Raw genomic sequence first — 19485 nt, 5'->3', positions numbered from 1 at the left:
TAAGGACATTTAAGTTTCAAACTGCTACACAAATGGAGTTAAAACAAAAAATTGTTTGATGCAGGGGCCTGCTTATAATAAGATATTCTAGACAACCCCTCCCAGATCTAAATATAAAGGTAGCTTTTAATTTGGTCTGTACAATGATAGACTGAGATTGTGTTCCAGTTGTGACTCATTTTACTGCAGTATATACTGTATGTGGCTTTGCAGAGGAAAGCATCTTCATCATGCCCCAGTGCTTATGATTCATTTGTGTAATGTGCACTTGGTCATGGATTTCTCTTACATGACTAGTAGAATTCCCTTTGCCACATTAGCTCCTAGTAGTGTCTCTGCTGTCTTGTTAACAAACCAAACGAAAGAAGCAACAACACATCTCACAGTTTCTCACCAGAAGTGATCACATGAACTAAAGTGTCCCTTTGTCTTATGAAATATTTGTGCCTAAGAGAATGTGCAAAGGGTGTTAAAGGTCAAGCACAAGAAATTGAGGACAGATTTTTTATTACCGCGTGGTAAACCACCCAAAAACTATTCAAACTGTCTTTTTCTGTTCTTAATCTAAAGCCAGACTTCATTCACTTGATCTAATGTGATCTCTCACCTTTGTACATTCTAAAACAAACATATGTCCTACATTTGTTCATAATATTTGCCTTTGTAGACATGGCCACATCTGAAAGCAAATGAAATGAACAATCTGAAGGCAATCACTGTGTATATTGTACTAGCTCCAGCTTGCTCTTTTGAATAGAATATTAACTTTTGCTTAATAATGACATAAATGGAAACAACACATTTAAAGAAATACTCGACCCAAAGAATATTTAAATGCTACTTACTCCATGTAGTCTGTATTGATGTCCAAGAAAAATCTTTACTGTCATACTTTTGTTGAGACATTAAATATTCAATATTCAAACACCATGGCACCAATAAGTGATCAATGTTGGACAGTATCAAAGGGTATGAAAAATGTCCATGGAAAAAAGAAAAAAAATCTCACATAACTCATAATCCATATGTCCGATATCCATTTGTATGATCAAAACGTGCAAAATGTGTGCATTTGTTGCTAACATATTGTTAACAGTTACTTCCTAAAATGGCCACATAGATTGTAAACACTGAAGACATCATTCCCACAATGCTGTGTGTTTCCACGGAACACTGGTAATGGGAAAAGGTGGCATGGTTGAAGCATCATGTTTTCTTTTAGATCATATGGACAGCCAGTTCCGTGTGTGTCGTTTATCTGGGGAAGAGATGGCAGCCGGACACACTGTGGGAAGAATGCAAGCTGGTGAAGGCAGTGTGATGCTGTGGTCAATGTTCTCCTGGGAAACTTTGGGTCCTGGAATTTATGTTGATGTTACATTGACACATACAAGCTATCTAAAGATTGTTGCAGACTACTACAACCCTTCATGGCAACGGTATTCTCTGATGATCGTGGCCTCTTTCAGCAGAATAATTCACTTGGCCACACTGCAAAAATTGTTCAGAAATGGTTTAAGGAACATTACAAAGGTGAAGGTGTTGATTTGGCCTACATATTTCCTATTTCTCAATCCAATTTTGTATTTGTGTGATGTGCTAGAAAAACAAATCCAATCTATGGTGGTTCCCTGTTGCAGTTTACAGGGGTTAAATGATCTGCTGCTAACGTCTTGGTGCCAGATACTACAGGATACTTTAGAGATCTTGTGGAGTCCATGCCTTGACGGGTCAGAACTGTCTTGGTCGCTCAAAGGAGATCTATGCAATATTAGGCAAGTGGTTTTAATGTTGTGGCTGATTGGTGTATGTCAATTAGGATTGAAGTCAGAAAGCACCTTTTTACACAGAGTTGTGGGAATCTGTAAGGGAACAAACTACCAAGACATGTCGTTAAAGCAGAAACCTTTAAGAAATATCTGGATGAGATATTGGGACAGCATAGCTGTAAGCTAAACAAATGAGCTTTGGGGACTAAATGATCTCCACTCAGTTAATAAATTTCCAATGTTCTTATATTTTCCTTTTTTCAAACTATACTGTGGTCAGGTTTTGAACCCTAACATATTTTCATATAGAATCATCATGGTATTCATGTTGTCCAAAAATGTTACTTTAAATAACAGTTGTGATCACCAATGAAGTGGTTCTAATAGACATCCTTCATTACAACAGATGTGAGGGAGACTGTCTACAAATGCCTCTGGGCACAATGACAAGGCTGACGAAATATGGGAGAGCTGTAGCATATGATTGCTAGGAAATTTTGCATAACATAGCTGAAAAACTCCCAAATTACACCAATCAATACACAGAGACCAGTATAGTCCATCTTACATCAAATTTTCTAGAAGAACACAACATGTCTGTCCCAATTTATACCTTACCCAAATGCATCTAATCAGACCACTTTTAGAACTGAGAATATTACTTATATCAACATACTGTCTTCATCCCCATATTAAGTGAGAGTTTCTGTGAAAATTATATAAAAGTGCACATTAAAAATGATCAGAGATTACAACTCATTTTCTGAACTAAGGACCTGTGCAGCACATGAGTCACCCGTCTTAATTCAAATGGTTTAATAAATACACACCTAGCCATGCCGCTACTTGTAGATGCTTCAAGCAAGGCTAAGTAAATCCTGTTAAAATATGACAGTACGCTTTAAAATTTTGTGCACATTTCTTTTAAAAGACAACCGCTTTTGTTCTGTATTTAAAAGATTTATGTTTTTCAGTTGAAATTTTTACTTGAAATGTTTTTCGATGACTCTGTATTATTCATGTTTATTTACTGTATCTCCCTGAGAAAGGTGACAAAGTGGTTTTCAAAGCAATCAAGAACATTGCAGTAGAAAGAGTAAACAATTCACTGAGTGAATATAAAGGGCACTGTAAGGTATGCATGACTGCAGCCAAGTTGTTGGGAAAGTCAGATTTGAGTGAAAGTGAAAGAAAACTGAGAAAAGAAGCTCCACTTTTGCAGTAATGTGTCTACCAGGGCATCACCATAGGAATGAAAAATTAATTTTTTAAGTATCTGCATGCTTCAAGGGAAGAATAGAAAGAGGGAATGGTATTTATCTTTCTTATTTAGCAGAAGAGTAGGTAAGACAATGCTTTCGCTTGTGTTTTACTGCCATCCACTACTGAAGTAAAAGAAAAGAGGTGCAAAGTTTACCTCATAAAATACAAGGGATCCTGGAAGTTAACCTAATCTGAATCAAACATGCTCGAGCTTCATTCTCGTGTGTGTGTGCATACATGTGCACTTGAGAGGCTGCCAGTATTTTAATAGAGGCCTTGCAGTGGAGGATACGACGTGACATAAGAATGTGCCTTTGATTCGTCGGCAAAGTATAAAAGGCAGGGGTCATCTTTTGACTAAGTCGTGGTATTGAGTGAGTGAGTGAGTGAGTGGTTTATCTCTATTTAAAAGTGCATCAAGTATAGCAGCTTGTGCCTTATTTTTGTATATATTTTCTTTTTGGGTGGCACGGTGGCACAGTGAGTAGTGCTGCTGCCTCACAGTTAGGGGACCCAGGTTTGCTTCCCAGGTCCTCCCTGCGTGGAGTTTGCATGTTCTCTCTGAGTCTGCATGGGTTTCTTCCGGGTGCTCCAGTTTCCTCCCACAGTCCAATGACATGTAGGTTAGGTGCATTGGCGATGCTAAATTGTCCCTAGTGTGTGCTTGGTGTGTGTGTGTGCCCAGCGGTGGGCTGGCGCCCTGCCCGGCGTTTGTTTCCTGTGTTGGCTGGGATTGGCTAAAGCAGACCCCCGTGACCCTGTAGTTAGGATATAGCGGGTTGGATAATGGACGGATGTTATTGTTGGAAGGACTTTATTTTTGTATAGTATCTTCCGGTCTGCATTTTTATTTAGGAACACTGGCAAATTCTTGTGTATATATATTTATTGTTTCTGTTTAGTGTTTTGTGTGTCAGTTGTGGTGAGGACAGTGTAATAAAAGCCTGCTGACACTACTTTACGTGTACCTGTAAATAAAAACACACTTTTGTTTTGCAATACAATCCTTTTGTGTCTTTCCCTACTTGTCTAACACCTCTCATTTATGATCCTGATCGGTCCCGAATTACAAGATGCCCAGTGTGTAATCTGGTGTCATCTTTCCCACATAGCGTGTAACAACCATTCAGTACAAAAATTCAGAATCTGACTGTTTTGTATTTTAAATGTTACTGTGGAGAAGGGAAGTGTTCATCTATAATCTAGACAATGAGATAAAGAGAGGCTTATTAGTAAAAATAAGAATGAACATAGTACACAACAAGAAAAAAATAAACAGTTTTATGGGTCAAAGCTGAATGAGGTTTAGATGGCTGCACTGCTATTTTAGAAAAGCATGTAGAAGACCGACTTCTGAAGATATCAGATATCCTGTGTGGTTATATGGATTACGCCGTATATTAAAACCCAGAAGTATTCTATTTTAAAGATTTGATAGAACAGGATAATCCTGGAAACTATTTGATGTGAAGGGTAACTAGAATTGGTCTGGAAGTTCAGGCAACATGGCTTTCTACTAAATATGGGTCTGGCCAGACAAGGACCCGATATCAGGATAACAACTATACATGAATGACGCACATCATTCTTCCAGAACGGTGGGAAAAAAACGGGCTGCCAGGGCATGGTACTGTTAATGTCCCAGAAGTACGACATTTAGTCCATGTGAACAGATGCAGTAAGGAGAAACTCCTGTTTAACATCGACGGGACCCTACTGAACAGGGTGAAGTTACCAAAAATGACCAAGTTACCAAGGGGCTTCCTGTTCCTTTAATTGGAAGCTGCCGTTAAGGTTTGCTCTAAAGAAATACTTTCCAGAAAGAATTCCAAATAATGAAAATGATTAGGGCATTTACCCAAAAGCTGATTTGTGTCTGGTAATACAAACTCCTTTTAGCCATTCAATCAGTGATCTCAATTGGTGAAGTGGGGCTAGAAAACTGGAGAAATAGGTAAGGAATGTGAAACAGATGGAATATTTTATGTGGAACTAAACAGATTGTGTTAATGATAGTAAATTTTTGTGCTGGATTTAAATCCAGTCATCTGGTACTCTTAGTTAAGAGTGGAAGCAAATATACCACTGCATCACCCACTTCTAGAGATTCATTTTTATTTCATGTAAAATATTTAAAATTGTGGTTCTGTGTAAAGTATTAACATTCAATCTTTAGAAGGTATATTCTTAATATAAAGGTTTTAGGCAGATACAGCAATGATGTCCTATAAACCATATAATAATGTCATTATACAATGAGGTTATGCAATAATGTCGGTTCAGGTATTTCACATAAGGATTTGAACTGATAATGGTCTGGTGGGATCCAACTCTCTGAGTGTCACAAAGTAAAACAGAGAATGAAAACTGTATTGTAGAAACATGTTAATTGTGATGTGTTAAAAGTTGAACCAGCCTGGGTCACTCTGAGGCATCTCTGATTACAATGAGGAGACTGATGTCTTTCCAGCAGAAAAGAAGCAGCCATGCATTGCAAGAACATTATTTATTTATATTTGTTTTTAACCAGAGGTCAGGTTAAGTGATTTCAAAAGACAGATTGAAATGGTGTAGGGATAATAAGGGACATACTGGGATACTATAGAGACCACTAATATTGGAAAATGAGCAGAGGTTATGTCGCTGAAGAGCCCCTAATGTAAGATTCTGTCACCTAATTAAGTAAAATGCCTGCTTTTTTCATTCCACAGTGTTAAAGTGGGTCATTAGCATCCTAACTCAAGTGCTTTGGTGCTGATAATATTAAACATCTCAGGTGATTGAAGTGAGAAAAAGAGCCGTGACCCATATACCACTGTGCACTTTGAAAAGCTTTGAAGTTATATAAAATTGAACGCCTGCTTTGTCATTACAGTCCATATTGTACAGATTATCTCCTCATCTTATATTTCAGTTATCATTCCAAGAAATAGCTGTCCACTGCCTGTACAAAAATGTACTTTTAAAGTTATTATTATCACGTTACATCCACAATTTCATCTCTTCTTCTTCATTATTATAATGTATACTTGTGTAAAGGTTACATCAATTTCTAGAAAATCACATTGCCATACATTAATACATGCTGTTTAATGTAAAAAAATGTTTAAAACCTTTAGAAGTGATGCAGTTTGGAGGTGACTCTATTTAAATGGCCATACTCTGGTAATAGCGGTGACAACGCTCATGCTGGCTACAGTTAATGACCCTGTATTAGTGATTGAACTTCTGAATTGATCTGGATATCAGTTCAGCCAAAAGAATCAAGTTCAGTGATGCAAGTGCATTGTTCACACAAATATCAATATACAGGGTATCAGACTAAATGGAATATCATATTCTTCCCTCTTTTTATGTATTCTTTATGAGTTGTTAAAATTATATTAAGAGTGGTCATGCTCACTATTTATCTATGACAGTTTAAAGCCAACAACAGGAATGAATTCAAGTAGGCTACTCTTAGAGAAACCAAGACAGCATAAAAACATTTTTCGGGGTCCCACTCAAAGTAAAACATTAGGATCTTCAATCTTTGCTTGTGGGATTAGTTGATTATTATGCCTTATTTCTTTAAATACTTGATCATATTACATTAGGTTGTTTATACCATGCCCTCTAGTTTATTTTTTTATACCCAATTCACCACTGTCTTAAACCTTTTCTGTCCTGCTGGTTATAGTTTTGTGACATCTGGCTTCAAGTGTAACCATTCATTGAAAAGCAAATATTAATAACATTGTTAAATTAATATGGAGTGTTCCAAAAGAAAGGGAGAATTATGGTAGCAGAGCGGTTAAAATTGTGCCTCACAATTCCAGATGCTGTGTTTGCAGATAGGCAGTGTGGCGTAGTGGGTAATGAATTAGTCTTTGCACCTCAAGGTTGCCAGTTTAATTCCCACCTTGGGCTCACTGTGTGACTCTAGGCAAGTCACTTAACATCGGTGTAAAGTATTTGTCAGTAATTATATGGTATTGTCACCTTGAATAAAGGTGCCAGATAAATTTAAACATAATTTAAATGCCTGGTATGAGCACTCTCTGTGTTCTCCATGTGAATTCTCTTCATGTTTTATAGTTTCCTTCCATAAATTTGCAGGTTACTGTATGTTGATTGGTGACTGTAAACTGGCACTTTAGGAGTGACTGTGGTGCAGGAGACTCCATCCCATATTCAAAGAATACAAATTAAAGATGACCAAGCTTCTCAAGGTCTGCACCTTAACCTCTTCAAGAAGCCCAAATGGAGTAGAAAGGACATCCAGTTTTGTTCTTGATATTAATTTAATTCCAACGATGAATAGGGCTTTGTCTGTTTTGAGCAGTTTCATCAGTTGAAGAGTAAACAGCATTGCGTACTCAAAGTTCCCTGAGACCCAGAGCAGGATCAGGAGGGTTATGAAAATGATATAGTCTTGTAAATAAATGCCGCCATAAAGTTCAGTATTTGTGTCAGATTAGAGCAGAACAAATACATGTCAGTGAGTGTATTAAATGTCACGGCTCTGTCAGAGATGTTAAATGTCATAATGCGCTGGTTAGTCGATTAGCCACATTTATCCTCTTTGGCTTTGCATAGCCAGGTTTGTAATAGTGCTTGTCAATTTTTTTTAACCCATCCTTTAACAGAAATGTATATATCCTGGACAAAAGGCTTTAATTTTTGTGAGTTAGTTCCTAACGGCAAATTAATAATTGTAAGATGATTTTAGGATGGCGCAGAGGCATAATGGGATAGCATGCAAACTCTACACATGCAGTCGCATTGTTTGCGTAGGTTTCCTCCCACAGTCCAAAGATACGCAGATTGATTGGATTGGGGGGCTAAAATTGTGCCTGGTGTGTGCATGTGTGTGAGCGTATTCAACCTGCAGTGGGCTGGCGCTCTATCTAGGGGATTATTCCTGCTTTGTATTCTGTGCTTGCTGAGATAGACTCCAGCCCCCCATAACCCTGTTCAGGATTATGTGGGCTTCGAAAAAGGTATGGTAAGATGATACTAGTTCAGTCATTGTCCAACCCGCTATATCCTAACACAGGGTCATCTGGAGCCAATCCCAGCTAGCACAAGACAGGAACAAATCCCGGGCAGGGCACACAAACACAAAGCACAATTTAGCATCACCAATGCACCTGCATGTCTTTGAACAGTGGGAGGAAACCGGAGCACCCGGAGGAAACCCACACAGACATGGGGAGAACATGCAAACTCCACACAGGGAGGACCTGGAAAGCAAACCTGGGTCTCCTAACTGCGAGGCAGCAGCATTACCACTGCACCACTGTGCTGCTGTATGATACGAGTTCCATACCTAAACTGTTTTTAGTATTGATTATTTAAGTGATTTTAAGCAATACGAGCAATTAATAATGCACCCCAGTACAATGGAAAAAAGCAAAAGGGTGAATAGTCTATTTTTTGAAGAAGGGTCTTATCTTTATCTTGCGGGATCATCATGTTATATTCTATTCATAATATTTTCCATCAATAATATGAAGCTTCAAATTTTCAGACCTTTTTCAGAAGTGTCACGATACAGCTTTATTCTTCTCTGGAGAGGAGCTTCTCTGTTAGAAATTTTACATACATTTCTAAAAGGAACAACAACAACAACAACATTTATTTATATAGCACATTTTCATACAAACAGTAGCTCAAAGTGCTTTACATATTAAAGAATAGAAAAATGAAAGACACAATTATAAAACAAAATAAATCAACATTAATTAACATCAAATAAGAGTAAGGTTCAATGGCCAGGGGGGACAGAAAAAACAAAAAAACTCCAGACGGCTGGAGAAAAATAAAATCTGTAGGGATTCCAGACCATGAGACCGCCCAGTCCCTCTGGGCATTCTACCTAACATAAATGAAACAGTCCTCTTTGGATTTAGGGTTCTCACGGAAGGGCTTGATGATGATGATGGTCACGTAGACTTCTGCCTTTTAATCCGTCCATCATTGTTGGAGCATCATGAAGCTTTGAGTAGGTGGTGGTGGCGCAGGCCACCACCACAAAAAACCGGAAAAGAAACAGAAAAGAGAGTAGGGGTCAGTACGGATTTTAGAGCCACCATGAATAGTTATTTTGAGGAAATTGAACATATAGAGTATCAGGATTAAGTTAAATTAAGATTAAAATGAAGTTATAAAAAGGCCATGTTAAAGTAATATGTTTTCAGCAGTGTTTTAAAGTGCTCTACTGTATCAGCCTGGCGAATTCCTATTGGCAGGCTATTCCAGATTTTAGGTGCATAGCAGCAGAAGGCCGCCTCACCACTTCTTTTAAGTTTTGTTCTTGGAATTCTAAGGAGACACTCATTTGAGGATCTGAGGTTACGATTTGGAATATAAGGTGTCAGACATTCCGATATATAAGATGGGGCGAGATTATTTAAGGCTTTATAAACCATAAGCAGAATTTTAAAGTCAATTCTGAATGACACAGGTAACCAGTGTAGTGACGCTAAGACTGGTGTGATGTGTTCTGATTTTCTTTTCCTAGTTAGGATTCTAGCAGCTGCATTCTGCACTAGTTGCAAACGATTTATGTCTTTCTTGGGTAGTCCTGAGAGGAGTGCGTTACAGTAATCTAGTTGACTGAAAACAAACGCGTGAACTAATTTCTCAGCATCTTTCAGCGAATATAAGCGGTCTAACTTTACTTATGTTTCTTAAGTGAAAAAATGCTGTCCTAATGATCTGATTAATATGTGATTTAAAATTCAGATTACAGTCAACAATCACCCCTAAGATTTTTACCTCCATCTTGACTTTTAATCCTAATTTCCTAAAAGGAAATACAATGGATTCTGCCCTGACCTTTTAACCCAAAATAGCAGAGTCCCTCCTTTAGTCATGTGGAAATCCAGTGGCACTAATAACAGTCAAAAAATTCCATACAACATTATTTAGAAAGTCCACACCAGGTTTTCAACACTGTGCCTAGCTTGATGTAGATGCTGTAATGCCGGACTATCCAATCTACCCTTGCTTTCCGTGTATTTATTTCATGAGTCACTCTGGTGCCTGCTAGTGTCACTTCTGCTCCTAGAATCTCTCATTTCTCAGCAGTGGTTCTCACAGCACTCTGGTCTTCTTGTCACATATCTCTATTGTTGTTATTAATTGTTTAGTATAGTGTTTAAGTTGGCAGTTCCATTTACGTGGTACTTGTTTGTAGGTGTTTTTTTCTACACACCTTTGCAGCTTGTAACAAATTCTTGTGTGTTTTGTCTCAAATAGTTCTAATATTATGCTTGCTTTCTCAACTTTATTTTTCTCATAACCAAGCTAATTATCATCATAATAATTTTGCATTATTTACCAAGTTTTGAGATACTTCACATATAGTATAAACTGTTTAAGATGACTTAGATGGAGTCATCAGCTAAATAATATAGTGATAATGGCCCCAGCCTTGAATATCTATAATCATTTACCAGTGTTGCGATGGAATCTCTTTTCCTTTTAAATATGCATTTTATGTCTCAAGATCTTATTTGTAAGTTCAAACCTTACTTTTAAGAGCAGTTTATTTATTTGAGTTTTCGTACTAACTGTATGAGATTTTACATTGACAGACTCTTGATTGAAACAGTCTGTGTTGTAAGACCCCTTCCATTTTATTTTGTTACGCCAGAAACAGGTTAATAAACGTTTGCTCATTTTTCAAATCTTTGCATTCCAACACAATATCTCCTGCTGCAAAGGTACTCTTTAAGTGAGAACAACTTTTTTCTATGCAGTTCATAAAAATGTTCACTTCATTTTCTTAAGCATCAGGATTTACAACATTTTTCATTTCAGGTATCAGCTTCAGATGATTTTAGAAATATTTCAATCTTCCAGCCACATATTGGCCATGCAGTCATCTTCCAAATCTGTCTAATATGTGCTAACTTCTCATGTCTGATTTTTGTGTTGACACTACTGCCATCAGTATTTTCTTTTAGTTTATCAGCTATTCTCTCAACAATAAAGCCTCATTATTGTGGGATCAAGATCCTGCAAAATCGTGTTAAATAAAAACATGGGAACTCTCTCATGAATAAGTGTCTCTCAGTTAGGCTACAACGACAGGTTATGCATACATTGACAAACCACATTCACAAGGTTGGGGAGGCGAGAGAGATGTAATTTATTGTGTTCAACTAAAGATTAAAGCTGCTCCTGTGTTAACTATAACAGCTTTTAAGTGTTTTGCTTTCAAGCTGTCTGGCTGCCAACAAATGTTGTTTTTACTTATCTGTCGCCCACTCTTCAAGTCATCCTCGGTATTTCTTTGAGTTTCCCGAATTCGAAAGCATGTCTGTTGCAGTTTCCTGTTTTGTTGATTTTAAGAGACTCGAAGAGTTATGTTTATTGTACACACTGTAAATTTGCCACTAAGTTTACACTCTGGTTAAAGTGTTTTAATCTCAGAAGAAAATGTAAATTTTCCTTTTTATGAAAAGTTCCATATGCCTGATCTGACATGCCCAGCTGGTAATTCCTTGTAAATATGGTAATACCTTTTTATGTAATCATTTATTATAAACTTCAACTAGTTTCCACATACAGACACATTTTTAGCATTTCTTTAAATAATGGAGAGAACATGTGCTACAGTTGCTGCTACTTCATTTTTCACAGCAAGAATATTAATAAAAACCCTTTCTTGATCAAACTTTATTTTGCACTGCGCAGTCATCTTTAATACAGCAATTAGAACATTTGCGTAACAGACATTGTATCCATGAGGTTGATCTTCTCAAGAGTGTGTGAAAGCCACGGGGACGTACAAGTCCCCAAACACAGACAGGTAAAGTGACACACAAGTGCAAAAGCAACACGCTTTTATTTTCTTTTCCCTTGAAGTAAACGTCTTCCCCGTTCCCCACAAGTACAACACAGTCCCAGAATACTGCTCAAACCCTTTTCTGCTTCTTCTTTCTTTGATTCTGTTTCTTTCTCTCCACTCTCCACTCCTCTCCACGCAAGTTTTGACCACCTCCTCCCAACTCTGGCTCCTTGAACGGAGTGAGGCAGCATCCTTTATAGTACACCCAGATGTGCTTCAGGTGCACTCTCTTCCGGCAGCACTCCTGAGTGTGGTGAAAGTGCTGCATAGGCACCCAGAAGTACTCCAGGTACACCTGGAACTTCTTCTGGCAGCACTTCTGGGTGCTGCTGTCCAGGGCTCCGGGACTGTCCAGGCACCCCCCTGGCAGTGGCCACGGGCCCCAGCAGGGTTGAGCTTCCAGGCTTCAAACCTGTGGCCCCAATACAATTCAGGGTGTCACCCTCTTGTGTTCTGGGGGCGTATTGCCGTGCACCTGTCCTCTCCCTCGGTTCTTCCAAGGGCTAGGGTCCCAACCATCCACCACAGGTGTTATGCACAGGCTGTTCAACATAACATAACTTTAAATCATACAAACAAAATCCAACTAACACTATATTAGGTTTAATTCTATAATAATAATTCTTTGCATTTATATAGCACTTTTCTCACTACTCAAAGTGCTCAGCAGTTGCAGGTTAAGGGCCTTGCACTCAAGAAATCCCTATTAGCATTTACGGAATTTGAACTGGCAACCCTCTGATTGCCAGTGCAGATCCCTAGCCTCAGAGCCACCACTCCACCTAAGGCCACCACCAAATTTAAAGTAAGATATGAACAAACAGCAAGAGAAAAATAATTATGAACAGCTTTATTAAAATATGTTAGAATCAGGATCTGTGAAAAAAAGATTGAGGGATTTCAAAAATAAGCACTCTATCAAAAGGATCAATTGTAAACACTATATTCAAAAAATAAATAAGTAAAAGAATAATAATAATAGCAATACACATAACACAATCCTATACAGCATTACTAAAATGTATGAATTTTAAAAGGCCTTATGTTTATATGTTGTATATTTCTTTTAAATAAAGAGTTTAGTGTATGTACAAATATATGTATATATTTTTAATTCAATATATTTATTGGAGAGTGTCAGGCCATGTCTGCATTCTACTGTACTTTAAGGACTCTGACTAGACATAGAGATTCCTAAGCTTAGACATACATAAGAAACAATTGCTAAAAAGTAGTAAATCATCCTATAGACTCTGGAAGGTTACTAGGAAAGTTGGACACTTAAAAGTACATAACTGATCCACGCTATGCCATGTTTAAAGGAGTCTAAAAGAAATCTTGTGTTCTATAATCTATACTAATAAAAGGCAAAGCCCTCACTCACTCACTCACTCACTCACTGACTCACTCACTCACTCACTCACTCACTCACTCACTCACTGACTCATCACTAATTCTCCAACTTCCCGTGTGGGTGGAAGGCTGAAATTTGGCAGGTTCATTCCTTACAGCTTCCTTACAAAAGTTGGGCAGGTTTTATATCGAAATTCTACGCGTAATGGTCAAAACTGGAAGCAGTTTTTCTCCATTTACTGTAATGGAGATGAGCTTCAACGCCGTGGGGGCGGAGTTTCGTGTGACATCATCACGCCTCCCACGTAATCACGCAGTACATAGAAAACCAGGAAGACCTCAAAAAAGCGCTCAAGAAAACATGCATTATATAATTGAGAAGGCAGCGAAACAATAAGAAGCGAGTTCTGCTACTTCGGAAACAAAGCACGATGTAAACCTACACTTTAAATTAAGTTCATAGACAGGCTGCCGCTGGCGTTTGTAATTTAGTGCCTGCCCATATAAGGCCATCCGTCAGCGGCAATCCCATAGCAAACTGCCACGGGTAAATATTCACGGGTGAAGGACTGTGCTTATGGAGAGGAAGATGAGATGGTCAGGGTGGTGTTTGACACAAACTCAGCGAAACTGCGAGAGAAAGTTTTAAGTGCCAGGACTAAGGTAACATTAAATACAGCTGTGGACATCGCACAAGATGGCACCAGCACAGCTGGGAACCTTCGATGCAAGTACACCGAGCGGCTCACGTGAACTGACGCAGTGCACAGATAAAAAGCAACAGTTCCAAAGAGCGCTGAACAAAAACCGAATTACACAATTGAAAAGGCAGCAAAAAATATGAAGCGTCTGATAAGCATATTCATAAATGCAGCCACTGTGGAAACAAAGCACACGGTGGAAAAAGTCAATGTCCCGCTAAAGGAAGACAGTGTAAAAAAAACCCGTGCATGCAGTGTGTCAGGTCTCAGATAAAGAAGAAGACGAGCTGTTTATTGATGCAGTAAGAAACGAATCGATGAATGAAACCTGTCATCTTTACAACGATTGACAAACACGGAATGTAACTTGAACACAACACATCGTGCAAATACGACCCTGATTGAAAGAAATAATGATAATCAAATCCTTGATGACAGCAACATTCAATAACACTCACAAAACAATTACTGTATATTGACAGTCATGTTACGTTATTTTTAAAATGTTCCCTTTTCTTTTTCCTAACTTCTACTTCTCCACTGCGATACGCGGGTATATATTTAAATGTATATATATACCCCTATCTACAGTACATACTCTCGCATAGACAAGCCACATGCTGTGGCTCAATTGTAGAGTCTTCGCCTCTGACGCCGACATTCGAGGTTCGATTCCCGAGAGGGGATGCACTGAGTATGTACGCGCGCTACTGATTCATTTTACCTTCGCATCTCCTTGGTTTGGGACGTATGAAAAATATTCGGTTAACGCAGAATCATTTACGTTATTTTTAAAATGTTTCCCTTTATTAGCACAAGCACAGCTGAGAAGCTTCGATGCATGTACTCCATAACGCGTTAAAAAATAACGCATTTAATCACACTTTCAATTCCAAGCAAACGGGAACTTTTGTCAATGCATCATTTCCTGGTACATCCATTACACTGATGCACACATCACAGCTACAAAAATGTTAGAGTCGGAATAAAGCGCGTTCCTATGACTGATCATTTCGACTTCCGGCGAAGCCTTGATAAAAGCATGGTTTTGTGCACAATGAAAAGCAAGCAAAATTAGATGCATTACAGAAAGCAGACTTTGTGGCTCTTACTGGACTTCCGTGACCGTTAGTAATTCTAAATACATCTAATTACAAAATGTTCAATGATCACACTGTTTTAGCCTAATGTACAAAATAATTTTGGCTAATGTTACTCAGAGTTTAAAGATTAAGTTGGTCAAATTACCTTTTATGTTTCTGACTTATTTTTTTAAGAAGAAAAACTGCACTTTATGTTGAAATTTTGGTTATTATTATTTAAAGACAATACTATTCTGAAAATCTACTTAAAGTACTTAAACTACCACTTTATTTTTAAATCTGCCCAATTTTAACCAGGGATGATATTTTTGTTTCTGTTTTGAATTCAAATGCAGTTTAAAGGCTTTTTTTTTTCAGAAATTAAAACAGCTTCAGTTTAGAATATTCATGTACATGTCTATTATTTGATTCTGTCGCCCACTAAAACACTTTTAAATTAAAAAAAAAAAACATTTGCGATTTGGGGCAAATTTACGTGTGCGATTACATACGGTTAATCAAGATTAATTCTTACACAGCCTCTATTTAATTGGATTCATTTTTTTAATCGAGTCCCACCCCTAATATATATATATATATGTGGATATATATATGTAGATTTGTATATATAAATGTATATATACAGTATATATGTAGATATGTATATGTGTATATACAGTATGTATATATATGTATGTGTGTATATGTATATATATATAACTGTGTATATATATGTGTATAGATGTGTATATATATATATATATATATATATATATATATATATATATGCCAGCAACACTCATGACAATGACAAAACAATTACATTGTCAATCATGTTAAGTTATTATTAAAATGTTTCCTTTTCTTTTTACTTCTCCGCTGCCAATCGAGGTATTTTGCTATATATATATATATATACAGATATATACAGATATATATATATATATACAGATATATATATATATATATATACAGATATATATAAATATATATATATATATATATAAATAGATAGATATGACAACAACACTCAATATCAATGACAAAACAATTACATTAACAATCATCTTACGTTATTTTTAAAATGTTTGCTTTTCATTTTCATAACTTCTTTAACACACTACTTCTCCGCTGCGAAGCGCGGGTATTTTGCTAGTAGTAATATAATCTATATGAGTATACATATTTTAATGAGTAGAATCAAAAAGAGAGCGTAAAGAGTTGGGAACCAAATTATACCCCGTTTAATGAAGCCAAAAATAAGTAAGAAAAAGGGCTCAAAAGAAAATTACTCGGTGACTTTCAAAATAAGTCTCTTCCTTGGAGCTCTGTCTTTTTTGGAAGCCAGTTCCCAAGCAAATGTCGACTTATGATGCCATTGTTCTTTAAATAGCCTCTGGAGCAAAAGGATCCAATTGCTTTGGGCCAGATTGTCACAGTCTGTCTCATGACTTCTCCTCTGGTTTGTGGAGAAAAGAGAAAAAGGTGTTAGTGGCCGTGGTTCCTCATTTGCTGGGAATGAGTGGCTTACGTCACTCAAATCCTGTAGACGCTCTCTATATGCGCTCGTGTAACAAATGTATGAAAATGGTTACATAGATAGATAGATAGATAGATAGATAGATAGATAGATAGAGATAGATAGATAGATAGATAGATAGATAGATAGATAGACGAACAAGAGAAAAATAGATAGATAGATAGAAAAATAGATGTGTTTAACAACCTTAGTAAAACTAATTAGTGTTTGGAAAATTCTGGCCCAAGTGAACTTATTTTTCAGTATTTGATAAATGACTGAAAAAAATATATGTTGTGTTTTTAAAAATATGTACAAACATATTATGAACAACTTTTCCTTTATAAATTTGTTTTTGAGTAAAATGTTTACCAATTAGCCTCACCGCTAGGAGTGTGTGCTGAGTAGCGAGGGTGTGGAGAAAGCCAATCCACATACTGGCAGAGTAAAAGCAAAACAAATCCTGGTTCAAATCAGCAGATGTGCTTTTTGTTTGTACATTTTCAAAAACTCACTTGATCCAGCTCAGATTCATGTTCATTTAGCAAGTATGCAATGTTACCACAATTAATTATACACATTTAAACTTGAAAAAGGAAAAGAGGGATAACAACTGCCATCTTTTGATTAATAGTACAATTATTAGTGTATTTATAGAAGGAATAACTTCAGCCTAACTAAAAATTATGCTTTAGTGTTTTATTGTGATTACATTTTCTTTTTTAATGATGCTTTTAAATGAATACCACTTTTCTTTAAGACATTTTGACAGTTTTAGTGACTTTTGACCAGGATGGGCTCAGAAAATCTGAATTTTTTTTATATAGTAGTCTGCACACTAATTGTTAATATTAGATAATCTATGATTCACAGTTGTAACACTACCAGCATAAACCTAATTTGTTTAAAGTGCGGTTCAATTTTCTGCAGAGGCTGTTCTTGCCGACCACATAACTAAGGTGTCAGGACTTTGTGTTATAAGCGTCTGTTCCTTGGCATTTTGCCTGTTGACTGCATGAGGACTGCAATTTAGGACTGCAATGACTGGAAAGTCTTGAGAAATTGAGTTTCATCCTGAGATTCACAAGGACGGTTTTATCAGGAAACCTGTTTAAATAGGCCTGGCAAGGAAATCTTTATCTTCTTAAAGCTGTCAGGGACCCTTCATCCAGGGCCTTTTCAGTTTTATCTTTGGCCCAGCAGGGAGATTGAGCCTACACTTTAAAAAATAGAGCCGTTGATTCAAATCTTCAAATGGCCATTTGTGGCTCCAGCCATGCGGCCATTTTACAAAGAAGATATTTTTTTAAACCTAAAATTATTTTTAATAAGTTAGACTGATTCACGGTTCAGCATGGTGAAATAGCAGGTAGTGCTCTTACCTCACAGATGCAGGAATCTTAGTTTCAATTTCCAGCCTGGTCACTGCCTTTGCGGAGTCTGCTTTTTCTGCCTATGTAAGTGTGAGGTTGTTTCTATTAGGGTTCTCTGTTTGCTTCTTACATAACCCGCACATCCTATTAATTGGTGACTCCAAACTGCTGTGTGTGTGAATGATAATGATTTGCAGTGGCTGGCTGTTTATGGTTGGTTACTGATTTGTGCATAATATAGCTAGATTGGCTTCACCTCCCAGTAATTCTGTAATGGAAATACTGACCTGAAAAAATATTGATGGATGAATGGATGGACTGATTAATGGATGGATCAATGCTTCATTAGAATGGCACACACTGGATTAGCATGGCACCACTTTTCATCATATGTTGTATATACCTGGCTCGTTATGCGCATTTGAAATGTGAGTAAATTTTGTCTTGGATCTATGCCTACGGTATTTCTATCCAGAATGCTAGCTTTAAAGAAGATATCCTGTGTGAGGCAAAGTGAGAAAGATATAAACTCTGTTTAACTAGCCTGAGAAGAAGAGCACCACAACAAGGTGGAGACATCAATAGTGTTTGCTCTACTAGGAGACAACAGCCCATTTCTCTGTAACTGAGGCCAGGCTTATGAGAGCACAGTGAACCCTAGCACATTATGTGTATTTCATCCTATTGCATTTGATGATAGCATAATCATTTTTAAATCATTAAATAGTCTGTGGGCCCTGTAGTCCTGAGTAAGCATGTTATTAGTCTGGGGGTCCTATAAAAAGTAGGTAAGAAAGATAGATATACACACACTTCAAACACACACCACAGTGACCGAAAAAGGAAGAAAAGTTCCTGACTTGCTGGTATTAAGCAGCCTCATGAGAGTTTCTTGACAAACTTCTGCTGAATAATTTGTTAGCTGAAAGTCCTTGGTTTTAGTGTGTCAAGGAGAGAATGTGCTACATTGTTCATTCTGTCCATCTCTACTACCTCCAGGAGGTCCAGAGTGTGGCCCATAACTGAAAATGCCCCTTTAATTAGCTTGTTGATTCAGTGGGCCTCTCTTCAAGTGTTATTTCTGGCCCAGCACACCAAAATCGCACTGGCCCTCACAGACTTGTAGAAGATTTGAAGGATGTCACTACCTAAATTAAAGGGATGTCTCCTAAGAAAAAAGAGCAGGCTCTTCATTTTCTCATATTGTTCCTTTGTGTTCCAAGACTAGTCCAACCTGCCATTGATGTGGACCCCCAGGTACTTGTAGGAATGCACCACCTCAACGTCCACTCCCTGAATAGCGACTGGATATAAGGGCTCTTTGGTCTGGTAGAAGTCAATAAGCAGTTCCATGGTTTTAGTGAGATTAACTTTCAAGAAATATGAAGTCAAAAATGTAACTACTAAATACAAACATTCTGAGAATAATTTGTTTTATATCCATCAACCTGGTTGATTAGGAAGTGCATCACACCAACCTTTTATCCTGTCACGATGATTTCATCAGCTCTCATGTGGTCCAAAGAATTTTTTTATCTAACTGAATACAAATATATTGTTAATATATTTGTAATACAGAATTA

General features: G+C 37.3%; 1 protein-coding gene across 19 annotated transcripts in view; it reads left to right on the top strand.

The window, feature by feature from the left end:
• The window catches only part of ncam1a (neural cell adhesion molecule 1a), a 712545-nt gene that overhangs the window by 441915 nt on the left and 251145 nt on the right, over window positions 1–19485 (top strand). The gene's annotated exons all lie outside the window — the stretch shown is intronic.

This window comes from Polypterus senegalus, chromosome 9 (genome assembly GCF_016835505.1).
Source record: "Polypterus senegalus isolate Bchr_013 chromosome 9, ASM1683550v1, whole genome shotgun sequence".
NCBI classification, from domain to species: Eukaryota; Metazoa; Chordata; class Cladistia; order Polypteriformes; family Polypteridae; genus Polypterus; species Polypterus senegalus.
The sequence above is the reverse complement of the archived record's forward strand: the minus strand, read 5'-3'. Positions and strand labels throughout refer to the sequence as shown.